The sequence below is a fragment of the Centrocercus urophasianus genome, unplaced genomic scaffold (genome assembly GCF_019232065.1).
Source record: "Centrocercus urophasianus isolate 14NV4802_14NV808 unplaced genomic scaffold, USGS_Curo_1.0 seq_16, whole genome shotgun sequence".
NCBI classification, from domain to species: domain Eukaryota; kingdom Metazoa; phylum Chordata; class Aves; order Galliformes; family Phasianidae; genus Centrocercus; species Centrocercus urophasianus.
The window spans coordinates 16884158-16908686 of NW_024884711.1; the positions used below are offsets into that span (position 1 = coordinate 16884158).

General features: G+C 37.6%; 1 protein-coding gene across 9 annotated transcripts in view; it reads left to right on the forward strand.

Moving 5' to 3' along the window:
• The window catches only part of OSBPL3 (oxysterol binding protein like 3), an 85519-nt gene that overhangs the window by 13621 nt on the left and 47369 nt on the right, over positions 1-24529 (forward strand). For 7 of the 9 annotated variants that reach the window (XM_042817285.1, XM_042817283.1, XM_042817282.1 and 4 more), the window contains exon 2: positions 4417-4539. The exons of 1 other annotated variant lie outside the window; for it this stretch is intronic. The gene's annotated coding sequence lies outside the window, so the exon portion shown is untranslated. Of the gene's footprint in view, positions 1-4416; positions 4540-5278; positions 5385-24529 lie in introns of all 9 variants that reach the window. One more of the 9 variants, XM_042817284.1, reaches the window with a different exon arrangement.

Genomic DNA, 24529 nt, shown 5'->3' on the forward strand with positions numbered 1-24529 from the left:
GTCAGTGGGAAGTCTGCTGTCTCATTACAGCAATGATTTATGTCCATCCGCCCCCCTTCTCCTCCCCAGCCCCCCAGCCTTGAACAGTAGAAAAAGTGGGGAACTTCAGTTACATAATGACTTACAATGCTGGTTAACAAAAATGCTGAATCTGTAGTATGTATTTCTAGTTGTCTGCTGAATTTTCTGCCTTTATCACTCAGAGAGGGAAATTAAAGCCCGTTGCATGGAACTTTGCATTTAAGTTTTTCAAAATCCTGATTTGATGATTTTGTGCAAGAAGGCAGAATAACTTGTTTCATGGCTTTATCAGGGTGGTGTAGTCTCTCCTGCTGTATCAGACATTGGACTCCTCATATATGTAATGCCAGTACAAAAGAAGCAGGTGAGGATCAAGCTGCACACGTGTGCAGGAGGACACTTGCCCTCATCTTCTTCCCCTGTGCTGCTGAGCCAGGAGGTACACAGAGAAAAGCATGTGGGTACCAGGGTAGTAGCTTGACTGGAAGCATCGGGCAAGTGGGATTCAGTACAGCCTGCTAATAGAGCAGAGAAATGGCAGTGCTTGGGCAGGAGCAGGTATGTGTGCTTCACTCGCTGGCTGTAATTGGAACCAAGGTGGTTGGTGGAAGATGAGAGCAAACAGCAGCCTACTGCAACCAGGAGTGCGGCGTGAGTGTTGGAGACAACTTAATTGTCTCAGTGGTTTGCTTCCTTTTTCTGTGTGATGATGTGCAATTGGATATACCTATTTGCTTTTACTAACTTGAATTTTTTCTTCTTCCTGAGAGACAGAAGAGCTGAGGGGGAGCTATTAGATTCCAAATTATATTTAGCTTGGAGCAATTAAAGCTAGCACCACATAATGGCATTTGTAACTGGCTTATCTATTATGCGAACTGTAAGATGTTAATGTGTGGTTTCAGTCAGACCTGGCATTACTGATGGCTTTTGCTCATATGCATTGAACTGAGTTTAGAAGCCATGCTTATTGCTGATTCTGGCAAGATGCTTGCTTTCTTACTGCTACTTTGTTCTCAGTTCCATTTTCAGTGTCAATCAGCATAATTTCATGCCGCTTCCAAAAATGGGGTAGCTGCTCTCTGTGTTCCTTTGTGCAGCTGCTTGGTTTGTTCTTTTTCTTCCATGGATATTGGCATCCATGCAATGAGCTGGTTCAACTAACAGTGTGGCTAGAAATCTGGCTTTTTTCCTGTCTGAGATTATTAACTCAATTACTTGAGTTACTTGGATTTATTTCCCAATCTCATTCCAGTCATGTTGCTACTGGCTTGACCAGCAATTGCAGCAGGAACAAATGGCAAACATTGAGAAGGTGAGAGAATTGGCCAATCACTCCTGAAGGGCCTGGTTCTGCCCACTGCACGTTTCTACCAATTGATATAAATTGCCAGTTTTGGTGTTCATTTGTTTTCAAGAAAGGAAAACAGGCTTTTCCAGAAATACTTAGAGATGTACTGTACCAATACTAGGTAAGCTACATAAAACAGCTGAATGAATTGTGGTGCTGTGAAAAAATCAACTACTACATATTCTTTTTTTTTTCTTTTTTCTTTTTTTTTTTTTTTTTTGTATTTCCTTAGGTGCCAGATAGTTGATTTCCTTTGTTCTGCATTAAATGAACATCTTTCTATGATGCTCACATGAGCTGTAGCTCCCCTCTGAGAGTTATGTTTGGTCTTCCTTTTGTCATTCTGTTCCAATGTATCACATTCTACTTGTTCTAATGACTGTGAAAGTGATAGTGAGAAGTTTTAGGTTGGGTCTCTGCAAGTGGGGATTGGTTTTTTTTCTTTTAAAATTACAAAAAAATTTAAACAGTAGATGGACCAACAGGCTGTGAAGTGTTGCAGGTTATCTGGTCTGGATTTCCCAGATGATTTTAGGAAGTGTGCACCTATATTGCAAAATAGTCAGCAACAATTTTTTTTTTTTTTTAATGAGAATAACTTATTACCTGTTGGCCTGTTCACTAGATGAATTATGAAATGACTGGAGTTATATAGATATCTGCATGATCAAAGAACTACTGCTTTTGTCCTCCAGATTTAGAATCTGAGCTTTATCTCCTAGGAGCAGAGGAGGTGATGTTTTATGCTATGCTACGTTCTCCTCCTTGCCCCCCCAAAGAAGTGCATTTTATTTGCAGACATTCTGAAATGCCTCTGTTCCCTGACGGACTTCTCAGGTACCTGTGGGAACATTGTTCGAGGTGAATGCCCCTATGCTGGGCTTGTCCTATGTGGCATGTAGATCACAAATTCTGCAGTTGTAAAGGCAAGGCCAAAACTCTTGCACAAGGGGCTACAAAAGAAAGTGGAGAGCTGTAGGTAATGTTCTGTGTAACTCTTGGCTTTCTTTTCCTGTGACCCTTTGGGATTGCTGCGTAATTCTGACCTTGTTGGTCCACTTTAGGGTCCTGCTATTTCAGTGTGATGCGTAGTATATTCCTGATGAGTAACATCATTTTCTCAGACTAATCTATATCAGATTATTCCTTCTGTTTTTCTTACTTTGTTCATATCATCAACTCAATAAGTTAAAGGCCCTGTTTTTCAAAGCCAGGTATTTGTGTTTATTTGTAGGGGCTTATCATGGAAGTTGTTCTATTGCCTTGAACGTAAGAAGTTTATAATGAGGGACTGGTTGGAAGTTTTTAATGTGAAGTGGCTTAATTTTTGAGATACTGGGAAAGATGCCAGCCATAGATTTGGGAAAGTCTGACTAATAAAATCGTAAAGCTGGTTCATCGCTCAAATATGTTATTATTTCAGCTGCCTCTGCCCACTGCAGGCTCCTACAAGCTAAAAATGTCAATGGACTATTGCATTGATAGCTATTTTAAGTCACCAATCTTAAAAGGCAGCACAAATGAAATAACTTTGAATTAATATGAAATATCATGGTTAACGCAGTTTTTCCAGCCTTAATATTTTGATACACAAGCTCATACATTGAAAGATCAAATCCTAAAATTAGATAGCAGATGTTTAGATTTCAAACCAGCTGGGGGTGGTGGTGGCATTTCTAGGAGTGTAACAAACAGAAGAAGTGAGGAATTCAGTGTAAACATGAAATTAGGAGTTATTAAATATAGACAATTGGTAAAAGATGGCAAACGGCTTTACTCAAAGCTCAGTGAGCTAAAAACAGGAAAAAGGATTTATTTTCTTATTCTTTGGAAAACAGGCCAATATTTTAAGAATAACACTAAATGAAGTCAGTAATGCCACTAACTCAGCAAATGCAAAATAATTTAGTTCTGCTTCTGAAAAGAAGTCTATTCACAGCATGTAGAAATAGCATGTTAACTTATGTTAAACTATAAGTTTAAAAGTTTTATATATAAATAAATATATATAAATAAATACATATAAAAGTTTTATATATATATATGCAAATATATATATATAAACATATATGTGTGTATATATATATGTATATATGTATGAAACAAACATACATAGTGGGTAACAGTTTTGAATCGAGGGCACATATAATTTGAGGAATTCTGTTCTTTCCTGTTGATCTTGAAGAAAGGTCAGGAAAGCAGCAAAGCGCTGTAGGAAACTTAAGGATACACTAGCTTTTGTAAACAGCAAATGCTATGTGGTGCCCAGACACGAGTTTGCCTTCTGCTGGTGATAAAGTTCTGGGGAGATTATCATCAGGCTGTTAGGAAGCTGACTTCGTTCAACAGGAATTGAAATACTCAGAATGAAGACCTGTACAGTCTATGGTTGTAGAAACGGGTTAAAATATTGATCTTTTTAGCTCAAATTGAGCACATACATAGCATTTGTCATAAGCCTTTTCTGATTGGCAGTGTTGATTTTGTACAGAGAATTGTTACAGTGAAAACTGCAAAATTGGAACGTCTTCAGAAAAAGTGCATCTAAATACAAAACTGTGTGTTGGTTGCTAGAAAGCAATGGCTGAATAATGGTGAGGTTTTGTCAAAGATGGTAGTAACCCCCAGCATCTCCTCCCATGTGGGATTCTTTTTCTTCTTTGTGCTGACAAGATGTATGAAAGCAAGTTTACCAGGCCCTAAGCAGAGTTGCATCTGATGTGCAGAATTCTGGGCCCTTTGGACAAGAAAGATTTCTGTTGCAAATATATTAGTCAGGTAGTGTATTAGTAGACTTGGTTGCTTAGTTGTAGGAGAATTTTGCTAACTTGAACTTCTAGTGTATACCTGTCAGGAGAGGAAGATGTGGTTGTAGGTGCTGTGTTTTAGGGAAAGGTTTTAATTAACAACAATAGGGGGAAACAGAAGAGTAAAAAGGTTTCCACATATTCATAGATCATACTCCCTAGCTCCCTCATACTTTTCAGGTATGGGAGGACAAAGTAGCAGGAAGTTTATTTTAAATCTGGTATGTTTATTTTCAGATCCAGCAGCAGACTCACATGAGCTTCTCAGGTGTTGCCTAATGGAATTGCTTGGACTTCTACCACTCTAAAAGAAGAGATTTTTATTCTACACGGTCAGCTCTGGGGGACTGCCCACTCATTGTAAGTCAACCTTCCTTATGTTGTGGATTCTGTTCCCTTTCTGTAGGAAAATAAGTTAAATTGACATGGAGCCTTTTCCAACCTAGAGGGGATGTGATGACAGATGGGATATAAGAAGCTTCTTGCTATGAACAGTCACCTTTTATTGAATCCCGTTTATGTGGATTTAAACAGGGGGAGACAACTTTTACTTGAAATAATTTTTACTTGCATAGAGGCAGCACTTCCATCTCCTTTTGAGATGATTGTGCTCAACTGTGTTTAGAAGAATTGAAGGATGTAGAAATTCTTCCAACCCTCATATCTCACAGTTTCTATTGTGAGCATGTACTAAGTATTGTGAGATGCATATTGTTCAGGAAGGACTTGTATTCCTTTGGAATGTCAGAGTTGAGTCATGAAAAGTGAAATATGCAACAAGCTCAGGGTTTGGATCTTTGCAAGATGTGGCTGCTCTTTATCACATAAACATCCATATGCATTTTTTGCCTCTACAAACGGGAGGCTGGAAAATAGAGGAGAGCAACAAGTGGAAAATACTCCTACTTGGTTTATTTGCTTTGGTAGATACTGCTATACTGCTACGATGGTCTCATTCTGGGAGGTGCCCACTGGCTATAGGAACTTTTTACCTATGCAAAAAATAGAGTTTATCAAACACGGAAGCTAAACCAATAACTGGTGATGTTGGCATGCTGTGTGTTTAAATAGTGAAGTAATGTTTTGTGCTTGTCTACAGACTTGCAGAAAGTCTTGCATACTTGGCAGAAATGATTATAGCCCTGCCACACCCCAGCGTGCAACATGTGGCTATTTTATTTTCAGAAGGGATTTATGACACAAAGGTATGTTAATTACCTGCTGTGGAGTAGCACAGAAAATCTTTCCTTTGCGTATCCTAATCTCTTAACTTCTGGTGCAAGAAAAACAATTTTGACAGTTGCTAGAAGGAAGGGTGATAGATTTGCAGGGACAGAAAACTAACAGAGTTTGAACAATTACAGAGAGGAAATTCTTTGTGTCTCTTATAGCTACGGAAGAAGGCTGCTATGAGAATCATTACTGCTCAAAAATATTTTTGTTTTCTTACTGGCATAGTACTATCCTGTTGAAATATGTTACTGGAATCCTTGAAGATTCTTTAACCTTTTTTCATAGAATCATAGAATGGCCTAGATTGAAAAGGACCTCAAAGATCATTTAGTTTCAACCCCATCACTATGTGCAGGGTCACCAACCACTAGCCCAGGCTGCTCTTCTTTCTTAAGAGATGTTAAGTCTCACAGTAATTCGTGGTGTAATTTTGCTGAATAGCTCTGTTTTTGAAAAAGAAAGGAAACACTTCTTGGTTCTCAAAGTAAATAAACCTTAAAGTGAATTAAATTCATTTTATGAAGTTGAAAACTAAATCTGTGGCTATTATAGAAATAGTTTATATGTGTTACTGAGTAAAGAATTCTTTGCTACTCACTTGAACATAGGAAAATATTGTGAAGTAAATTTTCTCAATTTTCGTGGAACTCCTGTGCATTCACTGGTAATTTGTCTCAGTTTTCCTAGCCTGAAATTCCCAGTTCAGTTCTTGTATGTACTATGTATGTTGATTTTTGGTTTTCTCTCACTTGAAGCACTTGCACAGTCAAATATTTTTCATGATATTTATTTTGTAAAATTTCTGTCAATATTGAGCTTATGAACGTTAGCAGTTCAACTGTGTCTGCTGTCTCTTTACTCTTATATAAGAAACTCTTTCGTGAAGAACTATGAATTCTGTGCTGAAATATATTGTTTCTTGCTTCCTTTGAAAGAAAAAGAGTTCAAATCCTAGTGTGCACGTGCTTTTAAATGCAAAAATAACCAGTGATCACAAACTTAGTTCTTTGTTTTTCCTGTACCTTCAAATTATTTGTCTCAGATAAATGTCAGAGCATTTCTTGTGGATTTACTTAGGAATACTTTCCTTGACTTGTTCAGTGTATAGTAGTCTGTTCTGGAGGACAAGAAAGGGAATGATTGGAGAAGGAGAGGAAAAAAAAATTTAACTTTACTGTCTCAGTAGTTGCTACTGAAACAAATTAATTTTGTTGTTGTTGAAGATTAAAGTAAACTATATATCTAAACATACTGGATGGCATTTTATGCAAGGAGAAGAGGAGGAGAAAGATGACTTTACCTCATAAGGGTGTAGTGTATAGTTTTTGTTTTATTCATAGGCACTTATGTTATAAATAGAGATAACGTCCGATCCGGCGGAAGAACTGTTTGGAAAACTGGGATGCTGATTTAGTATGATCCCAAAATAATGTCATTTGTAGAATTTGCCTCAGTAGAAGTGAAAGGTTTGTGAAGTTACAAAATGTAGATCAAATGTGCAGTCACAATTTTTTAAATAGCTTATGTGCCTCTTAGGGGAATTTATAAAACAGCACCTGTGTCTTGGACTGGTACTGGGCTTGAAGAGGTCAGACACTGTGAACTCTGTGATCCTGTGGTCCCTTGCAAAAGAAACACAGCATGTCTCAGCAATGAAATCCAGATCTTTCTTGTAGTTACTAATTCCTACATTGTGAGAGACATGAACTCAAGTGCTTGATATAGGCAGTTAGCATAGCCAAAAGTAACATGTGAGAGAGGATTACGAGTCTTGTCTCCTTTTACTCAAACTTGTGATTCCTCATGCTTCCATTCCGCACAGAGAAAAGTAGCGTCTGCTGTGTGTTGTAATTCTAGAAGCAATTGGGTTGGTTCTCCTGCATTTTAGGAACAGGAAGAAATTACCTTTTTGTTGGTGCTACCAGGAGGATTTTAACGAAGTGAGGTTCTGTATTTTGGTTTCTGGAAAGCAATATGGAAAAGTCCATGTTCTCACCCCTGAGCAGAGTTCACCACGAAGCCAAACCTTTGATGTAAATCAGTCTTGCAGAAACCCTCATTTCTCATAAAATGTGTCCCTCTTTTTAGAAGTGGTTCTAACACAGAATCTCTGTTTTCAGTGTGTGCTTGAATGTATGTTTCCATCAGGGTTACATATTTTTCTAGTAGAAACCAAGTTTTTTCTGTTTGGACTATTGTAAATTTGTGGCAAAATGTTTGCTTGTTTTCCAGTAGAAGAAAAAATAATAATGATATATCAGATACATCATAAGGCAAAAGATTTGATCCTGGCATATATTGTTGTGAATTAGGTATGTTTTTGGCCTTTGACTTCTTTGCTCATTCTCTGACTTCTTGTTTAAATGCTTTATTCTCCCATTTGCTTTTGGGAAAAGGTTGTATCCTCGTTTTAATTTGAAAGAACTCTTATTGTGGCAGTAGGTATTTGAAGAAGAAATGAAAGTTGTGTTACTCCCTAGATTTGAAGAAGCTTCCCAGACTAAACAACAAACAAACAAACAAATCATGATTATTGCAGTATATACTTTCCAAAGAGATTATTTTAAAGACAGAGTGAAACATAAACAGTGAGTTTATATATACATATATATATAAACCATCTGTGTAAAGTTTACCATCAACGTGCTTCTGCAGTGGTGTGCTTTAATTTTATTTTATTTATCATCACGTTGATCCAGGAATGTAATCTGTTGCTATTTTTGATGTTGTCTTTTTGTTTTGTTTTAATTGTAAATCTTATCAAAGCATATGTGCAATGAGAGAAGGGGAAAAAAAAGCTCAAATCTGACCAAGGATAATTATTAGTAGTCATTAGTAAACAGAAGTGTTTTTATGAAAATATAACATGTTTGTAATATTTGTTTGACTTTGTTAAACACGTGGGCTCTATGCATGTGCTGCACGTCTATAAAACAACATGTTTACTATGGAGACAAGTCTGTTTGGTTATGAAACTGGAGAAGAAAAATACCTTCTACCAGCAGCTGAAACTATGTTGAAAGAACACTGATTCTGGCAGAAAATCAAACAAGATTTTATCTGGGAGTAAAACAAGCTGGCTGGTAACTTTGTAGGCACAACAGAGTGCATCAAAGTAATCCAGTATAAAATTACTTTGACAAGCTTTAGGAGGTTTTCAGTGTAGCTGCCTGATTTACTTCAACTTTCACCTTCTCTGTATTTTGTCCAGGTAATTTCTGTGTTGCCTTATCTCCTGGAGGAGACGCAGGTATTACAGTTGTGTAAACAGAAATTCCAGAGGCTTCCAAGCAAATAGCTGCATGGAGGGTTCCAAGTGGACCCTGCACAAGCCCAGGGAAATTCCCTCCGGTCAAAGACAGCTGTGTGGGTACACAGGATGAATTGCAGGAGGGGCAGCCCATTCAGAGGTTAGAGAGAGAAAACCCCTCTTGTTGGGGCACGACCTGATGTGAAGGGCACTCTCTCATCCCTAAGTTGACTGGATATGAAGTGTTTGGCGCTGGCAACTGTGTACAGCGATGTAAGCACTGACAAACACAGAGGTGTGTGTATTACAATACACGTAACAATAGTGAGGGTTTATTTGAATATTATTTTGCACCTTCCTTTGAAGTCAGTCTTCTGTTTCAACTCCAAAAGAGAACTTTAAAAGAAAGAAAAAAAAGACTCTCTTGCACTGCTCCACCCACGTTATTACTGGTGTCACATGTAATAGCTCACCTGCAAACCTTGTTTTTCCTGTGGTGTTAGACCACAAAGTCTTCCATGACTCAGCTGCTCTTTTTTTGGAGGATGGCAAATTATTGAAGGAAAAGCTCTTTATCCAAGAGCAGGTTTCACAGGGGACCTAGCCTTATAAAAGAACAAGCCTCTTCTCATTTGTTTGTGGTGGTTTGTTTTTTTTTTTTCCTAGATTTTGTTCAAGCATGCATTTATTCCCAGGAGTTTTTATTCCCAGTATTAAAACTAATCTGAACAATTCAACAACTGTCTGCAGGTGTGTTTGAGGGCTGTGCAAGTAGTAGTGTATTCTACAAAGCAGGTCCCTTGCTTTCAGAAAAATCAAAGAAATTTCAATTATGCTTTGAAAGTCTTGTGCTACATGATTGATGAAAGTGGTGATACTAGAAAATTGCCTTTCCATAGTGCAATAAGTCTACAAGTGTTTTGAACTGCTAGCAAACTGTGATGTGCTATGAAATGAAATAATTTTAATTCCTGTGGGCCTTAATGTCACGTTAGCTAAAAAGTGATGCTGTCAGCTATAGCAATAGTCAGAAGGCAGCAGTGCTGACTGTGTTTAGAGTGAAAAAGCTCAGTGTAATTGAGATACATAATAGAAATTGAATTGTTGCTCGTAAGGATAAGGAGGACTTCAGAAGTGCACTGTTCCTATGAATGCAGATATAACTCCAGGTTTTACATTTGCCTCCAGAGGCTGAAATTGTTAATACAGTATTTGACTTTTAATGAATGACATGCAGTTCCCTACTTGTTGCTTTTATTGTTGTTGTCATTGGACAAAAGCAATCCAAGCAGCAAATGTATTTTGCAAGGTAAAAGATGCTCTAAGACACAGTAGTTGACAGCTTTGCCTGTAATACAATCAGCTTTTTGTCAACGACTTTGAGTGAAAATGTTTGATTCAGGAAAAGTGGGGGGAAAAAAGCATTCTTTGTTTGGCTCAGGCATTAGGACTCTTAAGGAGACTACTGGTTCTTCACTGTGTGAAGGAAATATGCTGCTGAATTTCAGAACAGAGATGTTCAGTGGATTTTTTTGACGTGGGAGTAGCACAAATCTGTAACTTTTCCATACCCGTAAGATGACTTTTCATAGCTAGTAAACTTCTGACTGCGTTGAGCATGTTCTAACCAAATGGGGCTGCAAAAGTGCAACAGAGCGGACTAACAGGATTGTTCCTCTCTACCCATAAAAAGAATGTGTGTCCATGTCCACTTGGATTATTGACTTTAATTTCTATTTTTAAAAAAGTTGATGAAGATGGTATCCTGTGCATTATCTATGATGATCTGCATTGGCATGGAAATTGGATAAATCCTGAAAGTAATTTTATATTCAATTAAAAAGTTGCAGTATGCAGAGAATTGCTTCGCAGAACCAATTGTATTGTGTGGATTTTTTCTAGTTCTGTTTCAGAAGCATAAAAATTGTAGAACTTGCCCCCCTTCGGTTTGTCGGTGACATTTTGTTGACTTATTAGGTGAAAAACAAGCAGGTTGTTTTTGTTCCAATTCAGCTTTCCGTTTTTCAGTGAGCAACATGCAGCCTGTGTGACCAGGCATCACTATTACCTGAGGAAGATGTTATATAAAAGTTCTTTAACTTTCCAGACTGCTCCTGATGCCAAATGCATGAACTCTTAGGATCTCAGTGGACTAAAAATGAGTCATGGCAAAAATCTATAAATGCCAGAAAATTTTCTATTTTAGAGGCAAGCAATGGATCCCACAGAGGGCCTGTTTGGGAAGATACTTAAGAATGTGCTTACTTTAAGCCTGAGCTTAAATCTTCTTGCTGTATGTTTGTTGGACTTGGTTATCCTTATGTGTCCCTTCTAATTTTGGATATGCTATGATTCTGTGATTACCAGCTCTTCCTAATCTTGTGGTTAGAGTCCCTATAAAATCTTTCCTTTAGGAATTTGCTGTTTTATTTTGCTTTATTTCAATTTAAATGATGTTTAGAATACTGTCGTCAAGCACTGTATCATTACTTCAGAAATCAAATGTCAGGGTCAAAGAACATTTTGACAAGATTGTTTTCTGTTGTTTTTTTTGTTGTTGTTGTTGTTTTAATCTTTCTGGCTGTCCATAGCAACTAGAATTTCAGTATTTCTAATATTTCTCATCATTTGGGGGATGACAGCCTTCCCCGGTCTTCTGAGAAGCAGAGGATGCCTGCCTTCTTCTTTCCTGTTTTTTTAATGAGAATGACAATGGGTCATAAAATATGCAAAACCTCTGACTGCCACAGTCTAACTAACAGTGAGACAGTAATTGACTTCCAGTAATATGTTTTAAAAGCAGTAACTACTGAACACTTTTAAATCAAGCTGGTCAAACTCTGGATTTATGATCTGGTAGTGTTGTAATTTGGAAAAGGTATTAATGAGTACCATTGCTTACTTTTCCTTCTATTTCAGTATTAGTGAGTTCAATTGCTCACTTATCATTCTGTTAAAGTAAACATAAACGAAAGTGTTAGAAAATGGTGAGGGATTTTCCTTCAGCAGATGACTAAATAATTTTGTTCATGTTGTATCTTTGCTGTACAGCCGTAGAAGTGTGAACATCTATTTCTAAATGGTTATGAATTTTTTTTTTGTTTGGTTTTCTTTTAAATAAATCCTTGACAAAATGCATCCTTGTTTTTATTTCACCCATTGTGATTGGAGGATAACTTGAAGAGAAGGCAAGGGGATGCTAGCAGTGATGAATCAGGGCTGTTGTTATCTGGCTAAATACAGCTGATCATTTTATTACTCTAATTAATCATCTTCTTATCTTTCTGCATGGGCTTTTCTAAAGAAGCAGGCTTCTTATCCCAAATTTGATGCATCCAAGAATTTGTAGACTCCACGACCAGAAATTCCAAATCTTTTGAAAATCTTCTACATGTGAAATTATGCTTCCCTAAGCATGACTCATGCTCTACCTTAGATGGGTATTTGTTCTACTTGGCTTAGGTGCAGTTTATACTTCATCTGTAAAAATATCACATGTGGTTTGTGGTTGGTTTTCTTTTTGTTTTGTTTTTTTTGTTTAAACCAAACACTTAGAATAGCTGGTTACAGCTCAGTAACAGCTGTTGAGGGTGTGATTCAGCATCTCCCATTGCAGCAGACACTTGTATTCTTATGAGATTTCTGCCTACCCTGCATCTGCAAACTCCTTGATGAAGGCAGTGTTGGCAAATAGGGCAGGAACTGCCTCTCTGAATGTGCCCTGGGGTTTTTCTGTGCTTACCTGTGGCACTGGCTGTAGCAGATGCTGTGGAGGAATGGGCATCAGTCCTTATCCTGAAGAGTTACAAAGCATCTGCTTATGTTTCGGACGCTTTCTTTAGTCTTTATCTGATAAAGGATGACTTATGATCTGGTGTGAAAAAGGCTGCATTTAATTTTTTTTTCCAAGTTTGTAGAAACTGCATTTTCTGTTCCAAGTACACACCTTGCCTGTTGGCATACCTGAACCTAAATATGTTTCAAATATAGGGACTGACTTTGCTGCATATGTTTGCTATAAATAAGTTACTTTTTAAGGGTGGTGTACATTGCAAAAGTTCAGCTTGAAAAATTAAGGTCATTTGTTTTGAATTAAAAGATAAATAAATAAAAATATGATTAAAATACAAGGAAGAAAATTCTGGAATACCGGGGGAAAAAAAAGAGCAATTAATGAACTGTATCAACTGCAATAATGAAGTTAGCCAATGAAATGAAAGGGAAAACAAACACGCAAACAAAGAAAGCCCACAGTGAATTGGCTTTACGCCGTGTCATTAAATCACACTTGATAAAGATGAGATGTCTGGTTCAGGGCTTTTGCTATAAGAAACTATTTTTTTACTCAAGGCCGCTCTCTTCTTGCCCACTGAAATGCTTGCAATCTCTCACTGTTTTTTGGTTGTGTTCAGATAAGTTTTTATTTCTTTCTGGAGTTATATTTCAGATGGAAGACTTTTGAACAGTATGAGAAATATTTGTCAAAAGAAGAGGCACATAGCATACCTAAATCCCAAGTATCATTCTCATTGTCAGTGCACCAAAACAGTGTCACTGGAATAAAGTGTGCTGTAGCAGAAATGGGTACTTTGGAACAAAAGTAGCACTATACTCTGATAGGAGTCATCTCTGCATGTTGGTAGGAAATGTGGAGGGCATCCTGGCTGGAGAATGTGAAGGATGGTGACAGGAGGCCTTAGGGAAATATAGGGAAATAAAGAAAAGAGTGGTAAGAAATTCCTACAACTTCATGTTTTTGCGTTTAAAGCCATATATTGTTCTTTTTCCGTTTCTGCTTTAAAATATATTATACAGACATTCAAATTAGGAACTGATAATAGGCTTTTGTAAAACATAACTAAGCTAAAATCTTATTTCTAAGGGCATTTCATTTATGCTAATCTTGTCTTGCTTAGAGTTAAAACCCTCCATTAGGACTGAAATGCAACTCAGTTTCAGTGTCAGTGACTGTCCGTTTCTTCTGACAGTGTACTTGATAGTCTTTTCTCTGCAGTCCTGATGCAGGAGTATATAAATACCTAATTTATAGCTAATATAAATTCGAGTGAAAGTGACTTACTGTGCATCTGTTCAGAACAAGTTTGAATATCTTGGGCTTTATCTTAGCACCCTGGACTTATGGCAGGCAACAGAACCATCTGAGGAATGACTGAAGGTTTTGAAGTGGGATCTTTGTGAGCCATGGAGATCAGTTGGAGGCCCTTCTAACAATGGGTCCCAGGGGATAAGGACAACTTCCTTCTGCAGGATGCCAGCTTGAGTGGGGATGAAAATTCTGCTCCACTTGTGCTATTCAGCTCTTTATCTGAGAGAAGATCAATTTTATTTTCACAGCTGTGTAACTATGCGTCACCTTGTATTTAACTTATAGCCCAGAAGTCTGGCCTCAATATACTCAGTGTAATGTATGTGTTTAAAAGAAAGGCATTGTCACAAAAAAATCTACTCACTAAGAAAACTTAATTTAACAAAAGATCAATGACACTTTAACTAGATGATAGTATTCCTGTACAGGCATGTTTACAAGCATGTATATAAATGTTGATATAGCTGGTAATAAAGCTAAAATAATGAAATAAATTTATGCCTGAAGAAAGAATTGTGGGATCTGCTATGGAATGTACCATGGCTGGAAATGTTCTTACAAGTGGAATAAAGCTGTTATAGGTGCATTCAGGTGGGGAAGGATGGGGCCCACCCCATTCTCTCAGGCTTAGGATTGTGTGACCAGCTGTGAAAGCACAAGTGATGAGTGCATGGAGTGAAGTATGAGTACTGTTCAGACTGCAGTGACTGAAAGCAGGATGCCCTCAGCCTCAACATCCAGATATGCTCTGTGTGATTGGCTTAATCTTGCAGACAATGACCTGTAATTGCCCTTCAGCCTTCCAGGAGCTGGCTGGAACTGTCACAACCGAGTTTTAGGCAGTAAAATTCCTGTCACTGGGCTGCAGTCTGAGAACAACATTCTTTTAAGTTGGGGAAGCTATATCTGAGATCACACAAAGCATCCTCAGCAAGTTTTTTATTTGTTTAGCTGCTGTGAAATAGAATAGCTTGTTACCAAGTGCAGGGGAAAGAAGACGGACCTTCTTTTGTAAATAATATTTTACTTCTGTCACAAATATTTCTTCACTTTTGTTTCAGAGTACCCTGAAATAATTGTAGAAAACAGCATTGCTGACTTTTTTTTCTTCTGTTTACAGTTGTGAACAAGTCCTGATCCTGTATGTTACAGGAAGGTCAAATGGAAGGCTGCTTATAGTGCTGGATAAACTGGCAACCTAATTTGAGCTGTTCATTTTGAACTGGTTTATTTAAATTGCTACCTGTCAATTATCTTGTTTCCGTGCACGTAGATGTGCCGACTGATTATTCTAAGTGGGTGATGCTCAAGTAATAGATCACCACTTGGATCAGCTGAAGAAAAATTGAGCCTGCAGCATCACTGGAATCAGTTCTGAACTTTTTTTTTTTTAAAGAAAAAACCTCTATGGTTGATTATGTACGTAATGTTATGTACGTAATGTTAATTGTCATTTTGCTGTGCTCAGGCATAACTGATGCATGACATAATCTGGATACATTAGCTGAGAATCATTAAATTCACATAGAAAGAAATGCATTTGTCACATGTATTTAGTTTCCTATGCTTAATGCATAACATCCAACTTGACAACTCCTGCACTTGGTGAGTTTAAGCCTCTTAAATTTGCCATGTAAGGTGGTTAAGCTACTGGTTTTAACTTCTAACGACCTCACACTTTTTCCATGTCCTGGCCTAGCTCTAGAGAAGTATTCCAGGTGCAGGAAGTAGGGCAAGGAGAAAGGTGAAGAGAGATGGAGCTGCATGAACAAATTCACAGCAGATGTAAGCTCTGGTTCGAGCAGTCTGTTGAGTCTCCAGGCAAATCTACTAAGATCTGTCTGCACAAGGGAGCCAGACCAATGCATCACAACGTTTACTGGAAGCTCTAATTATTCCAAACACTGTATACCGGAATTGTGTGAACGAACTGTAAGAAGAGATGACAGGCTTTTCAAAATGAGCTGGTGGGCACCACAGGCAGAAAAAACAAATTTATATTCAGTTTTCAGGAATAGTACTAAATTTTTGAGTAGATTGGTGCTAGATGGGACATTGTATGAGTGGGAATATTATCATTCATGATGCAAGCAAAATGTGGAGTGTGAAAGTTTAATGCTGCTTTGAGTCAATCTAAATGAGCTGTACTTCAGAGTGGATGTTTTGGGAAGCACAAAGATGAAGTCAGCCTTTTCTGGATGCTATTTAGAGCCTGGCATGTGGCTCTCATTTGTCCTGCTTTCAAAATCTTTGAAAATGTAATGGTGCTGAATGGAGTGAAACATATAAGAGAGATATAAGAATCTTTTAAATTCAAGTGATTCAATAACTTTTGGGATACTTTATGCAAGAGTAAATTACTTGAAATGTGATTTGTAAGCTTCCTAAATAAACTGGCATACTATTCCGAGAGAATATTCATACAGTTTATCAAAATGAAGAGACAGAATACAAGATCAGGTGCTTAAGAAACATTATGTTATGCTGTACTGTGTCTTGACTTTCGTCATCCTACAAAAGTATGATAACCACTCAGCTTATTAAGTGAGCTATTCTTAAAATCTTGTCTCCAGGGTTTGCAAATGATACTGGAATGTTACAGGAGATCCTACTTGCTTTGTCACTGTTTTATTTTATAGTTTGGTTGCTAATTTGAACGAGTATAGTAATATCTAATTGGTATTGCATGGTAATACCTAATTGGTATTGTAAAATCATGGAGAACTGAGAACAGTCTTTCAATCATCTCACTCTGGGAACAATGTAGAAATGGTTTCAGCAACAGCTGTCTTGTGGTTCTCCAGATTAGTTCAAGTTTTCCATTCTGAAAGATCATTCCAACAAGGGGCATCAGGGGGCTGGTGACTCCTTGTGTCCAGGGATAACAGCCCTGGAACAACGATCGCAGGACCGTGGGTTCCAATTGCCTCCCTGATTGCAGCTGGAACAAGCAATTGACTTTTTTTTTTTTTAATACAGAATGGAAGTCTGGAAAACTACAATTACTGCTTATGTAACTTCTCCTAAAGTAATGCTTTCAACTGCCATCAGTAATGCCAGGAATTGTCTTTACGTTTCATGTAAAATGACCGTGTGAGCTTTGTTATGAGAGCAGGTTTGTGATCTGGTCTCAAAAATGAACATATGCATTTCCTATGGAAGAAGTGTTGCAATTCTCTCTACTTCGGTAACCATTCACAGTAATTTTTTTCACATTCTTCTTCCAGCTCTTCACTTCTGAAGCACATTTAGTTTTTTCACCTTTTCACAATGAAATGTATGGAACAAAAGAATTCATTTTTAAGTGTTGTGTTGACCCTGTGTGTTACTGTGTGTAGGGCATAGATATTCTTCTAGAAATAAAAGTGAGTTATGAAGATGCTTTAGACTCAGTAGAGTTTTTCTGTGGTCAAGATAACAAAAACTTCACGTATACTTTCAATTACAAGAGCCTTTGAAAATACAACTTTGTCAAAAGTATGTTATGGCATAGATTTTGTAAAAGTGTTTTCCTCTTTTATGCAGTCTCTATTTTGTAATAGAAAGAAAATGTACTTGGATGAGGTTTCTCAGATGTTTTAACCTAAAAGTGTTGCTTGCTGAAAAAAGTGTAGAAAATAATCAGTGGAAGATGAATATTGAGCACAGGTAAGCAAAAAATATATAGGTCAGCCTGAATAAAGTGGGCATGACTGCTGTCTGTTAAGAAAACAACATTCAATATTATATTAATATGTTCTTTATACTACCTATTTTACTACTTGAAACATAATTTAAAAAATATATTTCAGCTCCTTCCTTTAGGAAATTGCTTCTTTATTTTCATGTTCAAATGTTTATTAAGTACATTATACAAAAACTTATGGAAAATGTCTTAAGTGTCAGGATGCACTTTATGCTGCACTACTCATAATTAAGCACAAGTTTCACTTATTTTTGTGCTGTAAGCCATGATGATTAGAAAAGCCAATAGCAACTGCCAGCATTTTAGAAGCAAACACAAAAAGGATTAGAGTTTGGGAAGAGAATATGGAGAGATAGGAGGTGAAGAACAGTGCTAGTGGCACCTTTCTACACTGAGGAGGTTTAAGGGGAGTCTGCCTTGTTTGTAAACACTTCTGTTCATTGCTTTTCCTTATAGTCTGTAATTAAAATCCTAGTTGTTCAGCCATAGTTCAAGTATAACCAACATCAAAAATGCTGTGAAGCAACCATGACGCTAGTCTGCATTATACAAATCTTCACATTTGCTGTCTCTGTATCCTGGTTAGTGGCTGGAACTGAAGTGAAAAAAATGACTATGGTCATTAGAAGTAATAAATGTGGATTGTTAAGCTGTAGCACCCTTTCACTAAGCTCACATCAAATTCCTTGTAAGTTATTCATTCTTTCATGTTGCTGAGGCATCCTAATTAAAAACTCCAATCTTTTACACCTCTGAAAATGCTTGAGAATGGGATTGTAGCTGAAACTTTTTTGTGCGTGGAATTTCCTTCATTTTTAATTAAATTCAAATGGGATGGCAGTAGGTTGCAGCAGCCTGATTCTAAATGTAAGATTAGGGGCACAGTGTCTTTTCCAGATCTGTCTGAATCAGTTGAAAATGATACTGCTTCCAGTTTCTCATTGCTGCCTACAGGCTGCTGATTACCATGCCTGCATTTCAGCCAGATGAGCAAAGTATGTGCAGTACCCACTGTGACGATTGACTCTACACTGGTGTTCATTATGGAAGGCTCCTATGATTTTATTTGTTTGTTAACTAATATTTTTTTTTTCCTAAAGGGGAAGTTGCTTATCTCCGGAAAAAGGATAGTAACAAATTGTTTGGGGGCAAGAATATGTTAAGCTGACTTGGTCTTTTCCATAGTGTGTATGAATTTAAACTTGAAGATATCAGAGGGGGAGCACTGAGCTACTGTTGAGAGCTATGAAAGTTCTCAGCAGAGGTATATTAACTGGTAGCATTGTTGCTCGAGGGATGTCATATTCTACATGGAGATACTATGCTGTAGTTGAACGGTATAAAAAAGCTTGGTGCATTAGAACTCCATAGATCTTCCTGCTGGATTGTCTGTAATAACATTAAATTATTCACAAATTTCTTTTTTTTAATTGAAGCTTCTCTTTTTGATCAGTCTCCTAACTTGCTCTTAGATTTTGTTCTGTTGTAGCTTTGTGCAAGTACTGACATGAAAGCACTTGCTGAAATGAACTTGTATTCTTCCCTGGCATGGCTTCTGCTTCTAAAGCTTTGGGTTCACTTTCTTCTTTATCAAGTTTAAAAGTTCTCCTACCAGCTCTGTTTGACTAGAGTTTTTAAAGTAATCCTGGGAAGATTCAGGTCTATCTCCAGCAGCAGAGAACTGGAGGATGAGGTAGCAGTGGTTGCAGGGGCTTATATTGTTTTAGCCGGGGAAAAGATAAATTTTATCGTCCCTTTCTTGAGTTTGATGTAGCCTTTTAGCCTAGTTGGAGACCTTCATCTCTTGCCTGCATCATTTCCTGCTGACTCAGCTGTTGCAATTATTCTTTCCCCTGGTTTTCTTTGTTTGGGCACCGAACACTGCACGTAATCATGTATCTCACATCTCCCTCTAGGTCTCTTTCAGTTCATCTTTATTCTATGCCACAAGGATAGTATTGCAGAAAACCTGATCTGTGGAGCCTCTTTCCTGGCTCCCACCGTCAAGGTGTTTGTTACGGTCATGTATATGAATGACCAACTGTATAATAATGACTCATATATTAAGACAAACAGTGATATACATGTCTTCCAAGAGAATGATTCAGTCAGCAGCTGCTTCTCACTGTTCTTGTATCTGCATATGTGTACATGACGTGTTTCCAAGCAAAAGGATAGTCACAGGCATCGTTCAATCTGTCCTGGAAGAGCTCCATCCCAAGCCTTAATATATTTAATTTTCATTTAAAAGAAACACATTTCTGTGTATGCTTTATACTGGCTTTTTTTTTCTTTTTTTTCATCAAAAGGTCAGAGTTAACGAGCTCTTCCTTCTTGGCATTAACAGCATCAATCCTTGCACTCGTAGAACTAATTATCCTCAATATACCTTCTAAACGTTAATTGTTTCTTGCAACACTTCTCTAAAGTGTCAAAGTTTGTTCACAAATTGCTGTGTTCAGAAGCACGATGTAGAAAAGTGGCCCTCAACATAAAATGTTAGAGAAGGTGAACACTGATGCACTTACCAAGCCTGTTCTTTTGTCAAAATACTAAACACCTTTGATGTTTCAAGCAACCTTAATATGAAAGACAGTCTGTAAAGACCTAATTTTTACATAGGCTTTAGAAGAAAGCTGTAGCTCTCTGCAGCAATTTGTAAAATTATGCTAAGTTGATCAGGAAACCTGACTTTTCTGTAGTCCACAGTCATTACACTTGGTAAAGTGTGCATACAAACGTGTCTTTATCTGGACAAGAACTGAGTCTTGTTGCCATGGTCATTAAAGTTAATGAGATTAAATTTTTGAGCTAATAGGCCTACTTAGAAAAGAAAAACACTAAGGGTTCTCAAAATGAAGTGTTGTTTCCCTTGCAATTTCTTTCGCTTAGGAATTGTGATGTACACTAAATGTGTGTGACAGCATCATGGGAAATAAACAGGTATCTGCAAGGGAGAAATACTAAAAGCTTTTTTAGAAAGTATGTGATGCTGAAGTATGAAAATTTAAACACCACATCAAACAACAGAGGAGGCATGTTAGGCTCTTCTACTCATTAAGGAAAGCATCTAACTTTCTGCATAAGATTAGAGGATCTCTGGGTTGTGTTTGTTGTTCATACATACAATGTGACATCTTCCTTCAGGCCTCTGTTAGAATAGTTCTTGGGCCGCAAAAGCTCTTCTTCCAGTAAAACTAATTGCTGTTCTACATGAAACCACGGGTGACTGGAGTTTGCTTTTCCAAAGTTAAACCAACTAAGTCAGCTGGTTTAATAAAACATATTACATGATGTCAGCCTTGGTAGATTTATGCATCTGACAGCATTATGTAGCTTATCAGGTCATAAAGAGACAGTCTGGTGCAGAATTATATGGATGCCTTCAGTGATTTCACAGAAAAGTAATGTATTCTTCCTGATGTAGAGACAGCATTGTCTTAAGATAGTGAGTTACTACATGCTGGCAGATTGACAAGAAGGCTCTGACTTCCAGAGCACTGTGCCTATCAGAACTGAATCTAAGAAAACATCGTGTATTTCAGTAACATTTTATTAACAATGAGTGTTTAGTTTTGTATTTTGTTTTTGAATAAGCCTGGAGAAATAGTGGAATATCTTTGTTTCGTGAGCAAAGCAAAGTTTTAAGTACCAACAGTAGATAACAGTAAAATGAGAGGCATCCGTGCTTGTGCCAAAGCTCTGATGGTAAGCGTTTCCTCTCATAGCAGCCCTGAGACCATTAGCGGGTGATCTTTTCCAAAGGTTTAGTACAGACTGTGAAATGTTATTGAATGCCTGCTCTTTTTCTTACTGAAAACAAAGCTTTTTTCTCACTCCCATTCCCTCATCATCCTTTGTCTTTGGGTTCCTGAAACCTTCTCTGCATGAATAGCATTTCCATCGTGAAGAGTCTCACTGCTTCTCTATTACTTGAGGTTGACAGCCCTCCCAGCGCTCATTAGCACTGCTCTGTGCAGTGTGTGTGTGCTCGCAGCATAGCGTTTGATCACGGCTCAGTAGCTTTTACTTTCCTGACAGGAAGACTGTGGACCTGTCTGTTCCAGCATTACAAAGTGGCTCCTGCGGTCCCCAGGCTTGTGGCATCTTGGTCATGTGTGAGAGTTGTACGTGGAGCTGGAAGGGGGCACGTGGAACCCCGTTCCTTCTGGCAACCTGTGCAAAGGAGCACAGAGCTGCCAGCCTGGCTCTGGGCAAGAATCCCTCCAAAACGGGCTGGGGAAGATGAGGAATTAATTACTTAGGACGTGGCTGTGAGCTAAGTCAGTTGTATTTGCAAATGCAGGCACATTCTCGACTGTGATTAGAAGCTGGGTTGAAAAGGTGATATGGCAGCTAACCAATTAACATAATAATGCTGCCATTGCTAATACATATTTTGCGTAACTCATCACAAAGATTTTTTTATCATATCTGTCTAGAATATATATATAGTAAGTTTCACACAAATGCAATCTCTCACATCTCCTTAGGGAGAGGAGCAACAGTGTCAAGATTAGATGTTTAAAATTAATTATGTCACAAGCAGTATTAAAGTCAATTTCAACAGTAGATATGATGGAAAGGTGATATTTTTACTTATACTTACATTTTAGGATGCATATTAACCTATTTCTAAATTTAAGGTCTTTCTAATACCAGGTACTGAATTATTTGCCCCCAGGGTTATTGAAAATGCAGATACGTGCTTTGCTTTGGGAAAGTCTGACTAGACCTGACGTTGAAGCATGTTCTTCTTGGTGTCTTACCTGGGGTACATGGTAGTGGATTGTTTCCAGGTGGTTGACTTTGGGGTTTTTTGATGATTTTGTTGCTGTTGTTTTTATTTGTTTTCTTTATGCTTGGAACATGCAGGATGTGCTTTCACTAGGTGATGAATATTATACATGAAAAGTAATCCAATGTTAAATGTAGTATGTTTGTTCTTTGTCTGGTTTTCTCCTTTTCCCACCCTGTGTCTCTTCTGATTACACAAGTAGGACGATTTTGTTTGAACTAAATTTTCCTCTCTTGGGCCATTGAGTTAGTATGATTTAATTACTTACTACAGTAGCCTCCTTAAGGAAGTAAGCAAGATGGAACTAACTGTTACATTGCATCACATAATACCTCAGAAGATAGTATGTATCTATGGCCAGTGAAAGTGTCTGCTCAAGTGCTGTGATTTGTATGGTGTGTAGGACAGCATGTAACTGAGGGAGGGTCTCAAAAGCTTCCTGTTACTGCTACTTTACTTGTTTAAACTGTTGCTTTCAAAGATAGCTTTAGTAACTTCTTTCTTTCTAACTACTTTATATGTGCAAGTTTTCTTTCTCTAAAGGAGATAGCCTTATATATATATATCTAAATATATCTGTATCTATATATATTTGTGTGCTGTCCCTTTCAACAGTATGAATGTTACAGTGCTTCAGGAATAGCAAATACCTTCCTAAAAAAGACATTTGCAGTAGCTGTACATGGTTTATCTGTTGCCTATATATGATTCTTTCTTTTTGTTTTTGAGCCAAATGGGATTGTTGGATAGATTAAAGCTGACAATTTGAAGTATGACAGAGAAAGCCATGACAACGTTACTTGAAAAGATTATTGCTTTCTTTATCCAAGTGGACATGAGTGAATGTAACCTAATAATTTAATAATAGATACAGAGCAAAGGTTTCAGTGTGGATTCTTTTTTAATTCAATGGAAGTCACTGTGTTGCTTGCAGCTCTGACTTAGATTGCTGTCTTGCACTTGCTGTGTCTACATGACTTTCATCAGACTTTCTGTTGTTCTTGTTCTTCTATCCACAAAATCTCTATTGTCTACAGTGATAGCATGAGATGTACTTTTGATGTTGATTCAGCTCTGAAACAGCTGCCTTTTTCTTCTAATGCCATAACAAAAATAATTGCATAATGTTGATTTAGTACTGCAGACTTCCAGAATTTTCAAATTTCTACCTTTCTTCTTTTGTGAGACATGGGATTTTGTTGTAAGCTTATTGCTTTGAGAATTGCTGGAAGTGAGTTATGATGCTGAGAAGTCATTTTGAACCAGTGCAAGTCAGGACAGCATAGGACAGTACATTTATATTTTTCAAGTCTTTCTGTTGTACATATGTCTACATTTGCCTTAATGGATTTTGAACGGTAAGTCTCCTAGAAACAGATAATAAGTTCAGGAAAGTGCTGTTTATGGGTTTAAGATACAGTAGCTATAAATAATATTTGACTCTCTCTTTTCTTAGTTCTTTAAAGTGCACCTGCTGAGGTCATTTGCTGCAGCAGTCTTGGCCTACTTTTGCTGCAGTTGACTCAGTAGAGAAGAATTAGGCCAATACTTAGCCCTTGTGAAAATTCCTGTCCTAAATGTATTTGAATTTGCCTTAGCCTTCCACTTCTGATTTGTCTCTTTGGAACAGAACAAAGTGCTATATGCTTCAGAGGATAGGTGGGAACAAGCATCATTAGTTCCAATGTCATTTTGTGGCATGGGGAGGAGCAGAAAGCAGTGAACCTGAAGTAAATGAATCGTAATGACCTCAAACCATGAGAGTCTGCTGCAATTTTAGCTTGGTTTGCATAATCCTGATTGTTATGCCTGCTTTAAAGTCTTAATTGGTCGTGTAACTTTGTAGACTTCTGTTCTCCAGGTAATGTAAAATATGAGTCATCCTAGAAAGGCTCAGTCATTGCTACTGGCAGCCAGAATATGAGAGTCTATTTGGGATGCAGGATCAGTTTTTTTACACCTTTCTGGAAGCACTGAGTTGGTTATTGTTGAAGGGCAGCCATGTCTTCTTTTTTTCTTTCTGAGCTGGAAGGGAATTTCAAAAAGGAACACAAAACAGTTGCTGGAGGACACAGCAGTTTTGACAGATGGATTGGGGTCATGTTCAGTATTCAGATATAATTTCATGTTCAGATTTGGAATTCTCGAGGTAATAATTTAAATTAGTGTGAAACATTTATAAAATATTAATAAGACTTTGGACAAATGGCACACATCATTCTTGCCGTCTTTGGGGCCAGTAAAAAAAAAAAAAAAAAAAAACCAAGCCTTTGTCCA